Source organism: Adiantum capillus-veneris, chromosome 29 (genome assembly GCF_014529385.1).
Source record: "Adiantum capillus-veneris isolate H3 chromosome 29, ASM1452938v2, whole genome shotgun sequence".
Taxonomy (NCBI): domain Eukaryota; kingdom Viridiplantae; phylum Streptophyta; class Polypodiopsida; order Polypodiales; family Pteridaceae; genus Adiantum; species Adiantum capillus-veneris.
In genome coordinates, this window is record NC_140959.1 from 102,235,602 (window position 1) to 102,256,588 (window position 20,987).

Consider the following 20,987-nt stretch of genomic DNA (forward strand, 5'->3'; position numbering starts at 1 on the left):
AAGTTGACCTATTTGCCTTCAAAACTCCCCCAAAACATAAACTAACTTTAAAAAGTCAAAATTTCCCCCCAAAATCCACTTTTCTCTCTCTCCCTCATTACTTTTCTCTCCCACACTCTCCCTCTTCTCCCTCCTGCCATTCTCTCTCTGCAGTCAAGGCAGCCATAGCCAAAAGCTTTCCACCACTCTCTTCCTCTCTCTCCATAGCCCCCCCTTCTCTCACACCTCCATCAACCCTCTACAGTCCCACACTCCATAGCCCACAGCTCCACTATCCTCTCTACCTCTTTACCTCTCACTCCTCTCTTTCTCTATCTCCACTATCAAAGCCACCATAGCCACCATAGGCAGCTCACCTCACCCTCCCCTCAGCTCCTCATTCTCTCTCCACAGTACTCAACTCTTTTAAATCCCTTCCTAAGCCCAACTTCCCAAGCATGTCCACGCATAGACGGCCCAAACCAGAGATAGAGGAGATTGTGTTGCACAACAAAAAAGACTCAGAGGGGGTATGGATCCCACAAGTGTTCAAGAAGGGTGCATGGATCTACATGCAACCGTCACGTGCTGGACCTCATCGCGTACGGTGTCGAGGCGTATTGGAACGTCATTGGAAGGGCCGGCTATTGACATTCAAAGAAACAAAGTTCGGAATGGTGGCCATCATGCAACACGTCTACAGTGCAGCTGAGCTCCACCTCAAGAGAGCTTCTACTCAATTTGCACCTCATTGTAAGTTTTCATGGTTTAGCTATCCCATGCATATGTCATGTTTACGTTTATGTAATCATTATGTTTAACTAAGGACATTTGTAAAGATGTTTTTCCATCCAGCTTAGTTAAGGAACAGTCGCTTGAGTGCCTCTCAGGCACGTTCATGGTTGTGCATGCTCACATTGGGAAGCTTATGTTTCCTAATGTTTCATCGAAAAAACTTACCGAGCAGTGAATATTCATGTACTCCCACAAGTACGTGGTGCCGAAGTCAAGCCAAAGCTGTGGTAGATTAGAAGCCGTGGAGACACCCTCATTGCACAGTGCAGAATGGCCAACTCCAGACCATTGGGCTTTGCTTTCTTTCAAGCGCAAGGTGCTGCAAGATTTCCAAGGGTCCCTAAAGTTTGGTAAGGCAACCAGATCGGTGGGTCTCATTGTCCCATTCATTTTTTTCGTGCATGCATTCCGCTTTCTACCGATTGTAGAAACACCAACAATGTTTGTTTGCAAAGAAGTTGACATAGATGCAATGGACACCATTCTAGGTGTCAATTGGGGATATGTTGACGGTTTGCATGATGGTGACCGTTATAAGTGCAATGTGTCCCCCACACAGGTTTGCCTTCGGTATTTGAAAGCAAGGTGCACCTTGTATGCACGGTTTAGCTATGAGAGGTGGATGCACAAACGTGGCAAATGGATACCCTTGCAGCTGACAGCCGAAGAGATTCAATCCTTTGAAATTCGTGTCCGCATGCCCAATAACGAGGTGGAGGTGGTTGCAGTGAATCCGCATTGGACTCTTGCCAATCTTCGGGAACACTTTGTCATAATGGGATTCGAGGATGTCGGTAATGCAAGTTTCAAACTAGAACAACGCAAGGTCTGCTTTGTGCTTCCTTAGCTACCTTTTCTTATTTTCTGTGGGTTTTTGTATTTTGATTGCCCATTTTTGGTTGTATAGATTGGAAGGCGGATGGAGGCCACTATGCTTGTTTACAAAGATTGGGCTACAGACGAAATCATCTTGTCTAAGTGAATTGGCTTGTAACTTTAATTGTTTATATATTGGATATTTTATTAATGTTTTTGAAAAGTTTTAAGGTGATGTACTTGATTTTTTACTTGAGTTTTAAGGTGGTGTAAATTTATTTTTTAAATCCATATTTTTTATTTTTTTCGAGATAGAATATGTCTATATAAGGAGGACCACCTTCTCATTTCACCATTTTCATCCCAGCATTGTAGAGAGACCTAGCATACCCAATCACGCAAAGAGAAGACATGGCTGCTACTAGTGCTTTAGATGCATTCCTTACTGAGGTTGGGCATGCAAATCGCCCTAAGCTTCAAGCATTTTTCACAACCCAACCCGATTTGGAAACCACCTTGACCCTCCACTCTCAATATCTTGAGCACATTACTTCATACATTTCCACGTGCATGGGGAGATTCATTGTTGAGTTACCAAACCGACAAGGGCAATGGGTCCCTGAAGGCCTTCTCCACCACATATACCAAGGGGACAAGCCATTTCATTAGCGGCTTGCACGCTTTGCCACCATAGCACAACCCGCCGGACAATATGTGCGGCTTGAAGCTGATGATGTGCGAGCAATGCATAAGGGAAGGATCGGAAACACTTTTTTCTCTGTTCAGGCCATAATGATCTTCCTCCTTCACGAGTGCCCAGCAGGCCCTGACGTAGTGCTACCTCACTTGCAGATCGGCGGGGTATTGGCTGATGTGAAGGACCCCAAGCCCGCGGCCATTGACTCATCCGCAGAGGAGAGGACGCTTGCCTTGACCTACCCTGTAGGGATTCAAGGCCTCTTGGAGGCCTCTCCATCAGTCAGTTCATCCTCGGGACCGTTAGAAGGAACCACCACTCGGGATGCCATCCCTAAGGTAGAGATTACCCGCTTCTCCTCCATTGTGGTGGGTGGGGAGGAGTTTGTGTTTATGCACGATCTGGAGAAATCCTTTGAGATTCGCATGGATGAGTGTTTCGCCATCCTCGATGCCCATGGAAAGTTTGAGCTTGATACCACCACCTCCCATGACGATGATCTCCTACTGCCCATGGGGAATACTTTGGCGGACACAGTGGCGATCGCACAAGCCGAGGTGGCAGCGACCGAGCAGGCCAAGGTCTCTGAGGAGGAGTTTGTGGCCGTGCAAGCCATGTGTTTGGCTAAACGCGCAAGAGTGGATTCACCACCACCTGCTGCAACACCTGTTTTGCTTGATCCAAAGGGGAAGTCAAGCGTGGATCTTTACTTGCACCCGAATGCCGATGAGGAGGATAGTAGACAAGAGGTATAGATGCTCACTTACATTTGATTGTTACAAATGATTTTGTTAATGTTATATCATAATTCTGTGCCATATCTCAGAAAACCTATGTTCTGCAGGATGTTCTGGAGGTTGACGCCTGGGCGCAACGGTCAGGGGGGAGGAGGACGCCGTTCGGACCTCAAGCGGCACTTGCTCACTACCTCGGCACACTTCCCACTGGTGTCGTGGTGTTTGTCCATGCCGACTACTCTCCCAATGGTCGCTACAACATTTTTGCTCTCCGTTCACTCTCCAAGGCGTTGTGTTTAACAACACTTGCCCAAACGGCCAACCTTGTAGTGCTTGTAAAGAAAGATTTTGCAATATCCACTTTCGGTGTAAACTTTCGCGGGCGCCTTATTGCCCATGTCGGCATGAACCAAGCTGTAGGGGTTAATGACACCCAAGAAATCACAACCACTTTACTTAACAGGGAGCCACCCCAAAAGGCCAAGCGCCAGAAAATTGTAATTAGAAAGATCCTAAAGCAAAAGCCGGATATCATGTAAAGCATTGATTTCTTTAATGAAACTACTTTTTGTTGTCTGACTCTCTTTCTTGCAAGGTTTTGAATTTCTTATATGTTGGGCTTCCATTGTGTATGAGAAGCACCATAATTTTTGCTATGACTACTAAAGGGTTTGGCAGGCATTAAAATTTAAAAAATGCATACTTTGTTATTTCTAGGCTTCCAAAGTTATGTATGTGCCTAGTAAAGGGCTTGGAAGTCCCTAAACAATGCTGCCACAAGGGCGCGCATTAGGGATTTCCATCAGCAGATGAAGTGTGCAAATGCGCGCCCTTGTGGCAGATGAAATTGGACACATCTAAGAGCATACCCAAGTACAAAACAGAGTTTCAAGGCATTAATACCGAGTTGCAAAAGAGAAACACATGGATACCCAGGTAACCTTAAGCCCATCTTGCCCCAGATACCTAAAGATGTATTAACAAACCACAAAACTGTGGCAATATCTAAACCCTTCTTGGAGAATAGAAGCATATCCAGTTACAAAACAGAGTGAGAAGACAATAATACCCAGCTGCAAAACAGGAAGACATGGATACCCAGGTAACCTTAAGCCCATCTTGCCCCAGATACCTAAAGTTGTATTAACAAACCACAAGAGTAAACTTTGTGGCAATATCTAAGCCCTTTCTAGAGTTTAGGACTGACATGGACTAAGGGGGGATGAATTCCAGCACCATCTATGCTAATTGAAGCATTGAAGCAAAAAAAACATACTTATTGCTTGTCAAAATTGTCTGGAAACCACTGGAGAGTGCCAGCAAAGCACTAGGAGAGGCTGCCACAAGGGCGCGCATTATGTCCATCCATAGGCCTCTAAAAGCCCCAAATGCGCGCCCTTGTGGTAGCCAACTTGGGGGCATTCCAAGCCATTTTGAACACTTTGTAGATGTTTTTGCCATGCAATAGTGAGTCACATAGCATGGATACATCAGGAAGTGCATGCCCCACTTAGCCAAGGTGCTAAACGTAGACAATTTTTCACAATAACAAGCTAATGGCTACATACATACAATAGAAGGTAGACAAAACTTAAACCACTACTACATTGCATGGTGCAGAATTAAAACAATACAATGTGCACTCGGTTATACACTAAAAGACGCTTATATTCAAATTCTTCCCAATACAATGCACAGAGTGGGATATAGAATCAAAAGACTCTTGTATTCAAACTTGGAGTTCCGTAAATACAAAAAGGTTGATGCCTAATTACAAGCTACTCCTCATGGCGCAAATGGCGAGCAAGCTGCATATCCTTGGGCATAATGGCTACACGCTTTGCATGGATGGCACAGAGGTTAGAATCCTCGAATATGCCAGTTAAATATTGCTCTGCTGCCTCTTGCCTCAAACTTACGTTGTTTCAAAAAGCTCAAGCTTGGGAAAAATAGTATCGTCTATCTGGCATGATTTTTGACTTCATCACATTTATATATGATGTGGATTATTTAACTCTGAAAATAGTGTTGTCTCTATTTTGCATGGTTTTTTTACTTTATCACATGATTATATGCTGTGGATTATTTGACTCTAATCACATGCGTTGCGAGCATATTTGACTCTAATGGCATGAGTTGTGAAATGGTGATTTTATTTGTTTACATTTTCACGTCATTATGTCCTCTCGGTCTCTCTCTCTGTCACAATAATCAATATCTAATTCTCCTAAATAACTTTCTCATATTAAACTGATCATTTAATGTGGGGAAGGCCAGGGGAGAAAAAGCTAGAATATTGGTTAAGCTAGCAGACCGGTCACAGTAGGGATCCAAAGGAGGGAAAATAGGGATCCAAAGGGGGGGGCATCTACAAAAGAGCCATGTGAAACAATGGGCTAAAAAGACCCTAAGGTTCAGCCCATTAAGACTTCCAAAATGCTAAGGTTCCAAAATTCAAAGGTTGTGTCCAAAGGCCAACCCTAGGGAAAATTGGATGCTTTGTGTGTGCCCTAAAAGTCTTTGCACATCCCTACATGGGAGGGGGCGAGCCCTAAAGGTAGGGGATGAGAGAGAAAGCCACACAAACACACACACACACAGGCTCCCTTTACACAAAGGGAATGAGGGACACATGTCAGCTCCCTAGGCCAGATGCCCACAAGGTGTGCCCAATTTCAATTGGATGACCCTTGAAGTGGACCAATGAAAATTAAGCTAGAGTAAATCTAGTTTAATTAATTTAAAAACATTTAATAAAAGAAACCAATGAGAATTAAGTCTCCTAGAAGACTATTGGGCAGTCTCCCAAGGGGTCCAATGAGCATTCAGGAGCCCCATGGCTTGCCTGATTCCTATTGGCCAGGAGGCAAAGGGGTCCAATGAGAGTTTAGTTTAATTATTTAATTACCTAAAGCTCTCACAAAAGGGGAAAGGGGGACACATGTCAGAAGGCTATCACTTATGCTGCTTAATTGTAATTGGCTTGACTTGGGGAGGGCCAATGAGGCTTCAGGAAGAGCATTTAGCAAGAGGGCTCGCCCAAGAGAGAGAGGGGGCTGATTTTTGCAAGGAATTATCACACACACACTCACACAAGCTCATGTGTGAAGAAAGAGAAGACTATCTCTTCCCAAGCTTTAATGGAGAACTCATCACCTACTCCAAGCTTGTGAGATAGAAGCCTACATCAACACTCTCTTGGCATGTGGATGGAAATCCAACCAAGAGCCAAGCTTCAATGCATGCTCATCTCCTCTACCAAGCTAATTACTAAGCTAAGCTATGCTACATATGAGTGATTATGTGAGGAGATGTACATCTTTCTTGTAAGATACTCCTTCTTCCTCTCACTCTACTCTCATACCCTGCTAGCTCTCACCATCTTCAAAGGTGTGTGAGGTCTTGGGTCTGAGAACGGGGATAATTCAAGTTGTGTTTGTTAAGTGTTTTGCTTAGTGCATAAAGTTTCCATCTTCATTGCACTAGCTAGTCTTGAAGGAACACAAAGAATTGTATTGTACAATGTCTCTCTTGATGGGAGAAACCATAATACAAAGCCTTTTGGAGGGGGGACCGGCTCTATGAAAATCCGGTCCTCAACTGTTGTCAATAGCTTAATTTCTCTCTCTTTTGAAAGTATTGTCGATGCTATCTAACTAGGTGTTATGCTTTTTGTTGCTCTCTCCACCCAAGCACTCTTGTAATTCTCATTAGGAATCTATTCTAATGAAATGCCCACTATGTTCATGCTAATTTCCGCTACACATAAGTTATTAGGCCATTAAATGTTACATTGGTATCAGAGCTCAAGGTTTCTCTTTTCTTGCTCAAGTAGGGAGGTCCTCAAGCTAGCTACAAATTGTTGGTATTATTAATTGCCTGTGAGTAAGTAGAATAGGGATTTTTCAGCCTTGCAGTGCGCCTGCCTTCGTGCAGTTAACGGGGCATCATCGTCGAGAGATATGGTCTTAATAGTGGAGTCCTATGGGGCTTGCCTGCGGCTTAACCACTATTGAGCTATTAGAAGCTTGACAGGAGCCGGTGTTGTTTTGGTGTCGAAAGACCCTCTCTTCTATTCCTTGCAATTAATGGTATTCGAGCCGCGGGTACAGTAGCTTGAGTGCTTTTTCTAAAGGGGTAAAGAGGGGTAGCAACTAGGGCTTAAAGTGCCAAAGTACACCTAAAATGTTTACACCTAAAAGTTGTTAGAATGGCTGACAATAGTTAAGAGAGTGAATGCGGTTTCCATAGCAACTCACAATGATCTATCTTCAATGATAGATGAGTATGCTATTGATCCCAATTTTAGAGATGTGATTTCAGCCCTTGCATTAGGGAAGAAAGAAGAACCATTTACTTTACAAGATGGTTATATTCTCTATGGCAATAGACTATGCGTTACTAACTCACTACGTGAGAAAGTAATGTATGAATCTCATGCTCCACCTTATGTGGGGCATAGAGGGATTCAGTCTACCTTAAAGGGAATTGAAACATATTTCTATTGGCCTACCATGAAAGTGAGCATACAAGAGTATGTTTCCAAATGTGTGGTATGCCAAAAGACAAAATTTGATAGAGGGAAGCAACTTGGATTGCTTTAACCCTTGCCAATCCCTAATTCACCATGGGAGAGCATATCCATGGATTTTATCTTTGGATTGCCTAAGTCTATCCATGGGAATACGAGAATATGGACGATAGTAGACAGGTTTAGTAAACAAGTTCATTTTATACCTGTCAAAAAGACTATCAAAGCCCATCAAATGGCAACCCTCTTTATTTCACAAATTTTCAAGTACCATGGCTTGCCCATGTCCATAGTGTCGGATAGAGATCCTAGAATGACCAGTAATTTCTGGAAGGGTCTCTTTGAGAATTTAGGAACAAGGCTAAACTTCTCTTCGGCCTATCATCCACAAACTGATGGCCAAAGTGAAATAGCTAACCTAACCATTCTCGATCTACTAAAAGCCTATGTAACAGAAGTAGATCAAAGATCCCAATGGGAGAAGTACTTACCCTTAGTGGAGTATGCTTACAATAACACTGTACACACTTCCACAAGAAAAGCACCTTTCGAGGTAATTGAGGGAAGATCAAAAAGTCCCTTGCTACTTAAGGTACATGGGAAGATCTTCGCTGCAGATGAGTATAGCCGAGACCTACAAGAATCTTTCCAAAAGATTAAGGATGCTATCTCTATCTCACAGCAAAGGCAAAAGGCTGCTGCTGACAAGCACAGAAGAGCCCAAGCCTTTAAAGAAAACGATTGGGTCTTGTTAAAGTTTCCCAAGGCTCGATTAAGGCACACAATGGGCAAGAATCCTACGGGTCACCAAAAGTACTATGCTAAACTAGCAAAAAGGTACTATGGTCCCTTTCAGATTCTTAGGCCAATCAATGAGATATCCTATCAACTCAAGTTTCCCAATCATTGGCTCATACACAATGCTTTTCATGTGAGCCTATTAAAGCCTTACAAAGGAGAGCCACCTCAAGAACCAACTATTGAAGACCCACCGGAGATCGAGGACCAAGAAGAGGTGCTACAGCCCGAGTCCATTCTCCAACATGAAGACAAGGTACTAAGAGGCGATAAGACTATCCAACGATATCTTATTAAGTTTAAGAATTATCCTTTTGAAGATGCTATATGGATGCAAGGCATACAATTAAAGGATAACCTAAACCTTGTCAATGCTTACAATGCTTCCCAAGAGTAAGCAAATGTACAAAATGTTAAAAATGAACAAAATTTTTGTCTTATAAGACTCTCTTTTTCTTTATTTGTGCACAAAAATGAAGTAGTATGCATGCTTAGATCAAGTTTGCGGAGACGACATCTCCCAAACACCAAGTAGAGCTTGTCACTCTACTATGGAAGACTGATAGGACTAATGTGCAGACATGCTTGCGGCAGCCTCAGGCTCTCAAGCGCCAAATGGACTAGTCATCCATTGTGGAATGATGTCGTAGGGTAACATAGGGATCCTCTACCCGCTAAGAACAGGACTCATGAACATGCTTTATCTTCTCTACACCATAGTCGAGGACGACTATGATTTCAAGAGAGAGGTAATGTCATAATAATCAATATCTAATTCTCCTCAATGATTTTCTCATATTAAACTGATCATTTAATGTGGGGAAGTCCAGGGGAGAAAAAGCTAGAATATTGGTTAAGCTAGCAGACCGTCCACAGTAGGGATCCAAAGGAGGGAAAATAGGGATCCAAAGGGGGGGGCCATCTGCAAAAGAGCCATGTGCAACAATGGGCTAAAAAGACCCTAAGGTTCAGCCCATTAAGACTTCCAAAATGCTAAGGTTCCAAAATTCAAAGATTGTGTCCAAAGGTCAACCCTAGGGAAAATTGGATGCTTTGTGTGTGCCCTAAAAGTCTTTGCACATCCCTACATGGGAGGGGGCGATCTCTAAAGGTAGGGGATGAGAGAGAAAGCCACACACACACACACAGGCTCCCTTTACACAAAGGGAATGAGGGACACATGTCAGCTCCCTAGGCCAGATGCCCACAAGGTGTTCCCAATTTCTATTGGATGACCCTTGAAGTGGACCAATGAAAATTAAGCTAGAGTAAATCTAGTTTAATTAATTTAAAAACATTTAATAAAAGAAACCAATGAGAATTAACTCTCCTAGAAGACTATTGGGTAGTCTCCCAAGGGGTCCAATGAGCATTCAGGAGCCCCATGGCTTGCCTGATTCCTATTGGCCAGGAGGCAAATGGGTCCAATGAGAGTTTAGTTTAATTATTTAATTACCTAAAGCTCTCACAAAAGGGGAAAGGGGGACACATGTCAGAAGGCTATCACTTATGCTGCTTAATTGTAATTGGCTTGACTTGGGGAGGGCCAATGAGGCTTCAGGAAGAGCATTTAGCAAGAGGGCTCGCCCAAGAGAGAGAGGGGGATGATTTTTGCAAGGCATTATCACACACACACTCACACAAGCTCATGTGTGAAGAAAGAGAAGACTATATCTTCCCAAGCTTTAATGGAGAACTCATCACCTACTCCAAGCTTGTGAGATAGAAGCCTACATCAACACTCTCTTGGCATGTGGATGCAAATCCAACCAAGAGCCAAGCTTCAATGCATGCTCATCTCCTCTACCAAGCTAATTACTAAGCTAAGCTATGCTACATATGATTGATTATGTGAGGAGATGTACATCTTTCTCGTAAGATACTCCTTCTTCCTCTCACTCTACTCTCATACCCTGCTAGCTCTCACCATCTTCGAAGGTGTGTGAGGTCTTGGGTCTGAGAACGAGGATAATTCAAGTTGTGTTTGTTAAGTGTTTTGCTTACTGCATGAAGTTTCCATCTTCATTGCACTAGCTAGTCTTGAAGGAACACAAAGAATTGTATTGTACAATGTCTCTCTTGATGGGAGAAACCATAATACAAAGCCTTTTGGAGGGGGGACCGGCTCCATGAAAATCCGGTCCTCAACTGTTGTCAATAGCTTAATTGCTCTCTCTTTTGAAAGTATTGTCGATGCTATCTAACTAGGTGTTATGCTTTTTGTTGCTCTCTCCACCCAAGCACTCTTGTAGTTCTCATTAGGAATCTATTCTAATGAAATGCCCACTATGTTCATGCTAATTTCCGCTACACATAAGTTATTTGGCCATTGAATGTTACTCTCTCTCTCTCTCTCTCTCTCTCTCTCTCTCTCTCTCTCTCTCTCTCTCTCTCTCTCTCTCTCTCTCTCTCTTTCTCTGCGTAGTGATATACAATTCTATGATTTTACTTTCTCTCTCTAGAAGAGAAGTCACTCTCTCTTTCAAGGATTTATGATCCTTCTTCCAATGGTAACTCGCATAAATACTATCTCTCTAGAATTTATACTTTCTCTCTCCGTCAACCACACATATATGGAGTCTTATGACGATTGAAAATTACATTAAATAGATACTTTATGCTATGACACATATTCGGTTTCAAAAACTCTAAAGATTGCTAAAATTGTCAAAAAAACTTGAAATGAAAAACTCGCAAATGTTAACACTAGAATGGTAACCTAACAGGACATAAAAGTGTCCTTTCAGGGTTTTGGGAAAAAATTCCAAAACCATAGTAGATCCACTCATTTTGAAAAATCCTTTCATGAGCTTATAGTTCAATAACTACTACATATGGAAAAAATGAGAAACTTGTAATTTTTCTCATCCCTTGGTCACTACAAGCCTCCAAAGTTGATGGACCAGTGCATTTTGCCCAAAACAACAATTTCTTATGGTTGATTGCATATAAATAAGAGTGGGGATTTTTATAGGACATGAGATAAAATTCCCCGTTAACCTCAATGGGTTGGTGACCAAAACATATGGTTGCTTTTACCTCACTAATTTGTTTTTGAGCAAAAAAAATAGGTACAAAAAAGTTGCATTTTTTCCATTCTGCTGACCTATCATCAAAGTTTCTATAGTCACACTCAATAAAGATACTATATACATGTTTTCTTAGTTCCCTTTGGGCCTTTGGATTCAAAAGGATCCATGGAGCATTTCAAAAGGATAATGGATCTCTTTCAATTGGAACCTTGGGGGCAATGATAAAGTGCTAAATACAGCAAACATGAAAAAACTGGGTTTAGCATTATGACCTCTAGAAACCCATAGAAACTACTCAATATCTAGCCAAGTGTGTAGTCTATGATTAGATATGGTTGCTGCCTACAAAATACACACAATTGGCCTAAGAAACTAGCAATCTTGAGAAAGTTATACTTGCTACTCTAAAATGCATCGTATTCTTCAGTAATCAAAAAACTTAACCATCATCATATCCTATGCTATATAGCATATTAGGTCCCCCAAAACTCAAGGAAGATTAGGTTTATATTATACATTACACTTACACAATCAAAATTGAATTTGGATATCAAGAAAGCCACCAAAAAAATCATAAAAGTGCTAATTTTGGCCAAAAAACAGGATTATGCAATTCTTGTAAATTGGTCATAACTTTCAATTTTAACACTTAGCTCTCCCTACAAGCATCAAAACATGTTGAGAACTATGAAGGCCTAACCTCTAGCCATATAAACCTCACAGACATGAAGTTTAGAGTGGCATAGTTGCCAAAAATTGAAAAAAAAGCCAAAAATAGGACCCGTTTTTTCACACAGTTTAGGTTCAAAAATGTTGTGCAAGAGTAAGGTTAATGGTGAGATCGATACTCCAAAAAAAAAACTAAGTTTTTTTCAGCTCATAAGGCAACTTTGTGGATATATAGCACCTAGAAATTCATTTTCATACTCTTCAAATAATTCAAGCAAAATGGTCACTTAACAGGACACAAAAGTGTCCTAGGACATAAAAGTGTCCTTTTACCATTCTAGTGTTAAATCCCCACATGACACCTATAGGTATGCATGTTCCAATCAAAATTGTTTCTTTAGTCCTTGTTTTTTTTCTGGTTGCTATTTTATGTTGCAGTGTTGTCTTCACCCTAATTTCTTAACTTCTTCACGTGCAAGTGACAAAGAAGACAACAACACCATGCTTGTCAGCGGTGACAACACATGCGAGTAGCAAACACACCTCATGCTGCAAACCATGGTGGTGGACCCATTGATGCATCAATAGAAGGAAGTTGGGAGAAATCAAGCAAAAGCGGCATTCGCGGGTGAATAGAAGCAACATCATAGAGCTCTTGAACTGGATGAAGAATTTGGCGATGGTATTGCAACGTTCAGAGGACCAAAAGGATGCACGGGAAGATGCTAGGGGAAAGAGATTGCTGGAAATCAGGCGTGAAATGAAGCCACTCGTGATAGTGCAAATGAAATATGCATCTCTTTGAATCGTTTGGCCAACTCCATTGCCTCCCTGGCAATACGGAGAGAGTAGTAGTTGTGGGTTGCATGCCTTGGTGTTTTCTTATTTATCATTGCTTGCATTGCATAGTTGTTAATAACCAACTTCTTTGGTATTGCATGATGGTGGATGTGTTGTTTACTTTTGCACCACTCTAAATTGTACATACAAGGTTCTAGTTTTTTATTAATTTACTCCTCATGAGAAGTGGTTGAGTTCTTTAAATTCCTAATAGTGTGTTTTTGAATCATTATGCCGACTGAATTTGTAAGTTGCCAACAATTTTGTGCGTGCCAAGGGACTATGGGTGCACAAAATGAAGCACTTGCTTGCTCTCTCTCTCCCACTAGTTGTAGACCTTGTGTGCTCTCTCTCTCTCTCTCTCTCTCTCTCTCTCTCTCTCTCTCTCTCTCTCTCTATTTAGGGTTTCTCTCTCCCAAAGAAATGTGCAAAGGTGACAATCGAGGCTCTAAATGAATCATTTCACTCACGAAAATAAAGGGGCAAGGTACCAAATGAATCATTTCACTCATTTTAATGGCGAGGTATTAGAAGAAAATGAGCATGGATGCATGCTCTCTCTCTCTCTCTCTCTCAAAAAACGCAGTCGTTTTTTGACCTAGTAGACAGCAGTCCACTCTTTTGATCATAACTTCTTCATCCGAACTCCGATTTGGGTGATCTATAGCCTCAATCGAAGAGCACAATGTCCTCTACGCATTGATGTAAAGATAGAAATTTTCAGAGTTATCTAAGACATTTCTGTAGCAGCATTTTCGAAGTGAACAGGTTCAACAAAATTGATTCTCATCTCCTATTTTACATACAATGTCTTCCGGCACTCGCAAGGGTTCTTCTTCTTCAACAAGGTCCAAAACCATTGTGGAAAATGATCCAAAATCTCCTAAGTGTGGAGATAGCAACACAACCACCCAACCAACGACATCGGAAACCATGATCATGGCGTACTTGGTATCATTGCAAGAGACCGTAAACAAACAAGGCGAAGACTTACGAGCACTTGCAATGGAGAATGGCACACTAAGGGTACTTGTGGTTGAGAATGAGAATCTCAAGAGGACACTTGAGATGCAAACAACACGTTTGATGCAACTTGAAGAGGAAGTCAAGGAATGTAAACGCTCTCTTGTGGACTTGAATGCTTTGAAGGAGCAGATGAGCAAAGTAGAGCATGACCATGTATTGAAAGAGGAGAAATTTGACACTATGAGCCGGGATGTATGCGACATGAAAAATGTATGCACAAACAAGTCTTGGGCTGATGTATGTGGTAGCAATGTGGTTTCTAATTCCTCACTCATGCAAGCTATGGTTCAAACAAAGAATGTTGAGAATGTGGATGTGGAGGAGTTGAAGGAACAGGAGCGACGTTCCAAGAACATTGTTATTCGTGGAATTCTCGAAGAGAAGTTAGAGACACCTCCTTCTCTTGCCATTGTTATTGAAGATTTCTTCAAAACCCACTTTGGCATGTCCGGAGTTATGGTCTATGGAGCACATAGAGTGGGGAAGCAAGGAGCTCCTCGCTCGGGAGAACGGCCAATTGTATGCACCATGCCGGATGAGACCAAGCGAAAGATTATCCTTGATAATAGTTGGATCTATTTGAGAGATACAAAATGTTTTGTATGTGAAGATCGCACTATTAAGCAACAAAATATGCGTCGCAAGGCATATGAGGAAAAGAATAATAAAAACAAGGAGATCTCTCATGAAGAAAATGTGCCCAAGGAGGAGGCAAGTCTCTCAAGTAAATAGGGATGCGTGACCTATGAGACCGAGTTACAATTGAAAATATGCTTTTGGAATTGTAATGGATACCCATGGAATGCGGGGGTTGGCATTGATGAACTAACAAGCAAAGCCGATGTTGTACTTCTTGTTGAAACTTGGGAGCATGATACACAAAGGATTAACGGCTTGGAGGATTACAATGTACATTCATTGATGTGGTCAAAGAATCTCAAGCAACGAAGAGGACAAGGAGGGTTAGCATGTATGGTTAAGAAAGGATTGGAAGATTTTGTATCAATTGTGAAAGATGACAAGTACAAACATTATGTATGGCTGAAAATTATGACACCAAAAAGAGCACCCATTTTTGTAGCCGGTTGCTACATTCCTCATCATGATTCTCCCTTTTATGCTTGCATGGATAGAGATCAACCATTTTCTGATTTGGAAGAGGACATTTCTTATTTCAAAGGTGAAGGTGATGTTATTGTATTTGGGGATATGAATGCTCGCACAAAAACATTGCAACATGATACTCAACAATCTGATATGCCATACATTTCAAGGGAGTTGGAGGAAGTTCACTTGTATGATCGTACTTCAATGGATGAGAAAGAGCCGGATCACTATGGAAAGTTACTTTTACACATGTGTAATAGCACGGGTATGCTCATTGCCAATGGTGTATCTTTGTGGAGTGGAACCAACGGATTTACATGTAGGAGACATAATGGGGATAGTTTGATTGACTATATGCTACTCTCTGAAGCCATCATGTATCGCATAAAGAGTTTTATGTTTGGTCAATGGACCCTGGGATTCGACCATCGCACCTTATGTATTGACCTTTCATGTGGAGAAGCAACTAAGCATGATAATCTCAGCCAAAGTAAAGAGAAGTTATCACTATGTATGGATTTCAAACGGGCACCAATGTACATTGAAATGGTTGAGCAAAAATTATGGATGACAAAGCTTCAATGTGGTGCACCATTGGAAACTAAATGGGAAGCTTTCAAGAAAGCTATTTGTTCTTGTGCGGAAGAATGCTTTGCCATAAAGCATCTCCATGGTATCAACAAAGATAGATCACGCAAAAGGTGGTTTGATCAAGAATGTCAAGATGCTCGAAAGTCCTTGATAAAGCTTGATGCAACTATGGACAAAGACAACTATCAAAATCATTTGCATACATACAAGGCATCGATTCAAAAGAAGAGAAGAAGATGGGAAGTAAAGCAACAAGAATTTCAAGTCCAAGAAAAGGCACATGGATGTGGAAGATTTTGGAGAAACTTGAGAGGCAAGCGGGTTGAGAATTTTGGTAACTTGAGTCTAGTGGATATGTACACACATTGTAGGCAATTATATGAGCAAGCAAATACTGAAAAAATGCCATTTTATGGTTCACTCCCATGTATGCCGTCTTTTTTTACTATTGAGGATGTATGCGGTGGGCTTGAAAAGTTGGCCACTCGCAAAGCGGGAGATCTTCAAGCTATCAAGCCGGAGATGATCAAATGGACAGGAGATTTTACCCATGAGTGGATGTGTGATATGTTCAACCTTGCACTTCAACATGGTATGCTTTATGATTGGAGTACTAATTGGGTTAAGCCTTTGCATAAAGGAGGGGATGTAAAGAATGTAAGCAACTACCGGACTATAATGATTGGGTCTCTTATGGAAAAGTTGTTTGGGTGCATAATGGAGATGAAATTGAGTGATTGGGCTGAAGAGAATGACAAGCGTGCAAAGGGACAAGCGGGTTTTCGTCGATGCCATAGCACCATTGATCATCTTGTCACTCTTCGTGTTCTCATGGAGGAAAGTTGGTTGAAAGGCAAGCGATTGTATTGTTGTTTTGTGGACTTTAAGAAAACCTTTGATATGATTCCACGTAACAATTTGTGGAGAAGGATGGAAGAAATCCAAGTGCCAAGTGAGTTTATGCTTGCGATTTCTCGAATCTATGAGAAGGTGATTTGTCAATTGCGCATGGAAAGAGAAATTTCAGAAATTTTTGTAAGCACTATTGGGGTTAAACAAGGATGTCCATTGTCACCAACTCTCTTTGGTCTATGCATCGATCAATTGGAACAAATGGTACTTGACTTTATGCAAGAAGAAGGCATTGAAGAGGTCACTATTTGCAATGCGGTAATCATGCTTTTGTTGTATGCGGATGATGTAGTGCTTCTAGCACACACTTTAGAAGATGCAAAAAAGCTTATGGTTGTCCTTGAGAACTTTTGCTTGCATAGTGGGCTAATTGTAAATGAATCCAAAACAAAGGTTATGCTTTTGAAAACCAACCATAAGGAGAAGCCATGCATTGTGTACAACAACGAGACACTTGAAGTTGTTGAGAGCTTTAAGTACCTTGGCCTTGAGGTTCCATCCAATCACAAGTGGCATGAATGTGCTATGCGTCGTTTGGAAGCGGTAAAGAGAGCATATTATGCATTTGAGAACATGTGTAATGGGAAACATCAAGTGTTGGGTTCTCAAGAAGTATCTTTTTGATGCATTGGTGACACCGGTTCTTCTTTATGGAGTTGAAGTGTGGGGCGGGAGCATCTCAAAGTCTACTTGGAAAGAGTTTGAGAATGTCCAAAAGCGTTTTCTTACAAACTTTCTCCAAGTTAAGACACAAACACCATATATGCTCCTACTTCTTGAGTCGGGATCTCTTCCAATTGAGGTTATGGGCATGGAAAGGGTTGTGGATTACATGATAAAGATGCGTCAAAACCCCTCACATCGACTTCCTACAATTGCATGGGAAGCAAGCAAAAAAGTTCAAAAGACGCATAAAAGCAAGATCTTGAGCACGGGATGGATGCAAGACATAAAGAAGTGGTTTGGGAGATGGGATGCATTACACTTGCTACATGATGCTTCAATTAACTCTTAAGTGAATGAAGCTTTTCTACAACACCAATGTATTACGGCTTGGGAGAAATCCGGTGGGTCACGCTTCATACATTACACCACCTATATTGCCCCCAACTACAAAACCATGTTCTTCGCTGAGAGAGGAAACCGTACTCACACTTACATGCTTGAGCCTATTCCCTTGTCCGCGATACGCACTATCGCAGCAATTTGGCTTAGCTCCCATTTCCTTCGATGCAAGATAGGGCGTTGGGGCAATGGAGAAGAGTCAAATCGATTGTGCACATTATGCTCACTGCAAGTTCGAGAGTCTGAGTACCACACACTACTAGAGTGCTCAGCTTTTGATCACATCCGAACTTGCTTCTCTCACATTTTCAGCCATAACTTAGACCTACACACTTTCCTCTCCCAGCCAAAGTGTGGGCTCTCCATTGCGACTCTCATCACTACAATTTTGGAGCATCGAGAGTCACTCATCAGCCATACACATACTACATCACATGTAACTTTGGTCCCATAGGTCATATTTGACCTCCGAGGAAGATAATAAAATCTATCTATCTCTCTCTCTCTCTCTCTCTCTCTCTCTCTCTCTCTCTCTCTCTCTCTCTCTCTCTCTCTCTCTCTCTCTCTCTCTCTCTCTCTCTCTCTCTGAGGACATTGGGGGGCACCTAATGAAGAATTCCACTACTGGAAATCAAGGGGCAATTATTTAACATTGAAAAAGATTGTGGTGTGTTGATATGCTGATCCTTAACATTTGATTGGCTCAGTGTTAGTAAGAAAATGAGCATGCTTGCTCTATTGAATGAATCTTTCCACTACTTAAAATGAAGGGGAAATTATTTAACATCTACAAAGTCTGTGCTATGTTGATATGTTGATCCTAAACATTTGATTGGCACGGTTTTAGTGAGAAAATGAGCAAAGTGTACAGATATGGGGGCACTAAATGAATCATTTAACTCATGAAAAAAGGGGCAATCCAGTTACACAAGCACAAATTCTCTCTCCCTCATGTTGGTCCAAACATAGATAGAGTTGTATATATAACAAAGCAATGTCCAGAACAATTTTTTGATTATGGAAGTATGAGAAGATGCATAGACCGAAGAATTGATCTAGCCCCACCACAAGATACAAGTGGAGCACTAGTCTATGTGACCATCTCACATGTAAGTGAGCAAGACGTCTTTGGTGGTGCAAGACGTCTCTGGTGGTGACTTCATACCTCAAACTACAATGCCCTTTCTTGACGATGTTCCAATCAAGGAAGAATTCCACTATTGGAAACCAAGGGGCAATGATTTAACATCGAAAAATATTGTGATGTATTGATATGTTGGTCCTTAAAACTTGATTGGATTGGTGTTAGTAAGAAAAAGAGCATGCTCACTCTACTTAATGAAGCATTCCACTACTTAAAATGAAGGGGAAATTATTTAACCTCTACAAAGTCTGTGCTATGTTACTATATTGATCCTAAACATTTGATTGGCACTATGTTAGTGAGAAAATGAGAATGCTCTCTCTCTCTCTCTCTCTCTCTCTCTCTCTCTCTCTCTCTCTCTCTCTCTCTCTCTCTCTCTCTCTCTCTCTCTCTCTATTTAGGGTTTCTCTCTCCCAAAGAAATGTGCAAAGGTGACAAATCGAGGCACTAAATGAATCATTTCACTCACGAAAATAAAGGGGCAAGATACTAAATGAATCATTACACTCATTTTAATGGCAAGGTATTAGTAAGAAAATGAGCATACATGCATGCTCTCTCTCTCTCTCTCTCTCTCTCTCTCTCTCTCTCTCTCTCTCTCTCTCTCTCTCTCTCTCTCTCTCTCTCTCTCTCTCTCTCTTTTGAGGACATTGGGGGCACCTAATGAAGCATTCCAGTACTGGAAATCAAGCGGCAATGATTTAACATTGAAAAAGATTGTGGTGTGTTGATATGCTGATCCTTAACATTTGATTGGCTCGGTGTTAGTAAGAAAATGAGCATTCGTGCTCTACTGAATGAAGCATTCCACTACTTAAAATGAAGGGGAAATTATTTAACATCTACAAATTCTATGCTATGTTGATATGTTGATCCTAAACATTTGATTGGCACGGTGTTACTGAGAAAATGAGCATGCTCTCTCTCTCTCTCTCTCTCTCTCTCTCTCTCTCTCTCTCTCTCTCTCTCTCTCTCTCTCTCTCTCTCTCTCTCTCTCTCTCTCTCTCTCTCTCTCTCCCCCCCCCCCCCCCCCCCCCCCCCGCCCCCCAAAGATAAAGGTGCAAAGTGTACAAATATGGGGGCACTAAATGAATCTGTTGGAATTAGGGTTACAGAGAAACGCACACAGCTTGGAGAAGATGAAGGAAGCTCAAGGCACACAATAGAGAGTGTGTTACTTAGTATGCTATAGAAAGATAGATAGCCCTAGAGTGATGGGTGTATATACAATGGTCGGGGGAAAAAACCTCCTAAAGAGGGAAAAAATGCCCCAGCGGTCCTAGTGTATTCACACATATACATGTGGTAGTGATGTGTTCACACACATCACTACCACATGTATATGGTAACAAATCCCCCCTGGAGTGATGCGATGAACGAGAGCTGGCACATGAGTAAAGGGAAGTGCCATGCCCTGAGGACATGATCAATCCACAAAGGGGAGTAAGCCCAAAGCTTTGCGGAAAGCTTCAAGCTTCTCACAAGACAATGCCTTTGTGAAAAGATCTGTAAGGTTGTCCTGTGTTGGCACATAAGCCAAGCTGATCTCTTTTGCTGAGAGAATCTCCCTTACATAGTGGTAATGCACCTCAATGTGCTTTGTGCCAGCATGAAAAACTGGGTTCCTTACAACTATCAATGCGCTCTGACTGTCAGTGTAGATAGTGTTGGCAGTGTCCTGTCCAACACCCAAATCAGCCATAAGGCGTCTGAGCCATACACACTCAACCATAGCTGTGAAGACTGCCCTGTACTCAGCCTCACAACTCAAAGTGGCCACAGTAGGTCGCTTCTTGCTCAACCATGATATACATAAACTTCCAAGCATGAAATAAAAACCGCTTGTGGACACTCGCGTGTTAGAACAACCAGCCCAATCTAAGTCCGAAAAAGCATGTAAGTTTGGCGGCAATGATCCCCCCTTGGGATAAAACAAGCCAAGATGTAAAGTGCCACTAAGGTAGCGGAAAATCCTCTTGACAGCCTACCAATGCTTAGACCCTGGGCTATGCATAAATCTGTTGACCCGTGAGACTGTAAACTGAATATCTGGTCTCGTGTTGCATACATAAATGAGGCAGCCAACAACAATTTGGTAAAGAGCAACATCAGCAGGAGCGCCAGTATCATGTAGACTCAGCTTCAAACCTGTTTCCATGGGAGTGGCAATAGGTTTGCAATCCTCAAGTCCAAACTTACATAGCAATGTCTCTATGTAACTTTTCTGACACAAGGAAATACCACCATC

The 20,987-nt window shown here is 41.8% G+C and overlaps 1 pseudogene; it reads left to right on the plus strand.

The window, feature by feature from the left end:
- Positions 1-12,859, plus strand: part of LOC147419676 (uncharacterized) — a 52,284-nt pseudogene extending 39,425 nt beyond the window's left edge.
- The last annotated feature ends 8,128 nt before the right edge of the window (positions 12,860-20,987 follow it).